Source organism: Drosophila takahashii, chromosome 3R, assembly GCF_030179915.1.
Source record: "Drosophila takahashii strain IR98-3 E-12201 chromosome 3R, DtakHiC1v2, whole genome shotgun sequence".
Classification (NCBI taxonomy): domain Eukaryota; kingdom Metazoa; phylum Arthropoda; class Insecta; order Diptera; family Drosophilidae; genus Drosophila; species Drosophila takahashii.
In genome coordinates, this window is record NC_091681.1 from 10,588,123 (window position 1) to 10,590,855 (window position 2,733).

Here is a 2,733-nt window from a genome sequence, read left to right on the forward strand (position 1 = left end):
TGGGGATCATATTTCGCACTCTCCGGAAGAAATGGTAATTTGCATAAGCATAAAGTCCACATCCTTCTGGAGGACCAGCTGCCAGTTACCGTATGTTTGTTTGCCCTGCAGCCGCAGGGACACCGGGCCAGTCCCAGTCCCATTTCAGTCCGTATCCATGGACTTCTGCTTCTGGTCTAGTGTTCTGTTCTCTGGGCCAAGTTTATGACTTTGCAAATTGTCGTAAACTTGCCAGCGGAGTTTGTGTTACATTCGGATTACGGCAGCAGCAGCTAACCTTAAGTCAGTTTCCATGTCAACAAGCCGCAGTGTTAAGAGCCTCGGATGGCCAGTTTCGAATGCCAGTATCCCCGTATCTCCCCGTATCCAATGGTCTGTAAACAAGTTGTCACAAACCCTGCCCTGCTCTGCCCATGCCCCCCGGAACCCATTTCCCCCGCCCACCACATTGGCAATTAGTGATTGCTGTCAGAGGCATCAGACTCAGTGCAAACAAAACCGTTCTCACCCAATTCCAAGGCCCAATTCAGTTGCGTTCCGCCCATGAAACCGTAATTTATATCGCTTTCCATTTGCTTACGGTTGCAATGGTTTTACGCTTGAAAATTGCACAAACGTTGGTCATGGCAAGGGGATTTTAGTGCTATATACACAGTTCAAAGTATTGTTACGTTATAATCTAATTTAGATATTTATATTTTGAAAGCATATTAAAAAGTTTTAGAGAATATAAAAAGCTTTGGTTTTTACCTAATAGTAAAACTACTCCCAAATAGTAAGTTGTGTAGTATTTTGTTGCTGTAAGAGTAACTAATTTATAGGTAAAATTTACTATTCGAGGGTTGGGTACTGTTTTAGTGTGTAGCATTGCGTATTTCGTTTTTAATAAAAATCTATAATTTTATTTACCTTGATATTTTTCCTTGAGCCGGCTAAAGCCCACCAGTTCTCAAAAAACAGGTCACCAAACACCACAAATATTACTAAACAGCTGAATATAGTATTATTATTTTAAATACTCAAATATTTTTACTCTTCATTTCTTTCAGTGCACACATCATTGCTCTACACATGGTTAATTCCTCTGGCTTTCTTGGCACTCTGTCAAATGCTGGGCTCGCTCGACAGTTTTGTAAGTTTCATTCAGTCAATTTCACGGCCTTGACAAGATTGCAATATTGAGACGTTGTACGCCGCATTCCCCTTCTCCCAAACCGATTCGATTCCCCGGCTCAGTCAGACGGAAAGTCTTGTGTAGCTGGAAAAGATGTCGGCTGCTTTTTCTGTGGAGGCGGCTGCTTGTTAGCACTGATTTTATGCAGATTTCCACGGTAAATTTATGTAGAGCTACGCGGATACATTGTTGCCGATCCGCGGATTCCCGGCCATCTGAAGAAGGGATTTGCGGGGAGGGGCTGCCTACAAGTAGCGACAAAGTACACGAAGTGTACGTTTCATTTCAAATTGATTTATGCGCGACTTTCCCTCCCTTCCTTTTCACTTCCGGTCCCCACTTGCGGAGAGTTTGGGCCCCGTATGCTTGATTACTTTCGGAATTGGTTCACCCAACAGCTGACGGGGGCGGTAATCAAGGCTACAGGAGCAGACGAGTTCCGGAGGAGAAGTCTGGCTGGGACAGAAGCCCGAAGATAGCGTCAAAAATAGTAGACAGTCAATAAAGGTCCAAAAAAGTATATTTAGAAACAAATTGTGTGACAACGCTAATATCTTTTAATGGAGCAGAGGCATAAAGTTAAGGAAAGAAATAAGTAAATCAGTTCATTTGACGGTTTTAAAGAATTTATTATGTTTTACTTTTTAAAATTTTAAATTTATGAAATCTCAATAAAATCTGTAAAATTAAATTAAAATATATGGTTTGAGTAAAAAAGGGGAAAAGTGAATAAGCTCTGAAAGAAACCCTTTCTACCATTTTTAAATTGATATTGAGTGACGTCAAAAGGCTCTGCTGCATTAACATTAATTTATCATAATGCGTGAGATGCGAGAATGGAGTTTGGTGGCTCAATCAATTCCTTTTCAAAAACCAAATTTATTGCTAATTACCGCGAAAGTTCTCCCACACCCACACCAACACAGATTGGGCCACATGCACGTGGCCGAACACCCACACAACCATGCAAATTTGATACCGAACTCGCAAATTAATTGCGGGTTCGTTTGGGTTGCGCCCCCAAAATGCGACTTTTGCCTGTCGAAGCGATTAGCCGATGCCAGCAGCCTGGGTCGTTATGTCTCTGTGTGAGTGTGTGTATCCTTGGCTTGTGCATGCATGTGTGCCGAGTATGAAAGGGAATCCCCTACTCTCCCGATTGGGCGCCATAATTAATAGCGGCTTAACTTATAATTACGGTCGCCGAGACCACAAACAACCGTTTAAGCCTAATAGTTGAGGTAGCCTGAGTTGATATGTTCTGGGGAGAGGAAGTAGTAGTCATTTGATTTGGGTCTGCTCCCCCATTAAGAAGCCTCTCGACAAATCGTATGGCAATCCTTAAAGCTTTTCCTATGGTCTATTTAGTTTTGGAAATGCAATGATGGCTTCCAGTCATCATGGAAAACTAGAAATGGCTGTGTACCTGAGTAATTCACTGCTGGAATAAATAAATAAAATCCCTATGTGAGTGAATATTTGAGTTTCATGGCTCCAATTATTAAACTGACACCCAAATAAATGTTCTTGCTCACTGCATTCATTTTTCGATTCACCAC

The 2,733-nt window shown here is 41.9% G+C and overlaps 1 long non-coding RNA gene across 1 annotated transcript; it reads left to right on the forward strand.

The window, feature by feature from the left end:
• The first annotated feature begins 1,230 nt into the window (after positions 1-1,230).
• On the forward strand, positions 1,231-1,871 carry LOC138913639 (uncharacterized). The gene is made up of 2 exons (XR_011419447.1): positions 1,231-1,331; positions 1,573-1,871. It is a non-coding gene; the product is annotated as an uncharacterized lncRNA (long non-coding RNA).
• The last annotated feature ends 862 nt before the right edge of the window (positions 1,872-2,733 follow it).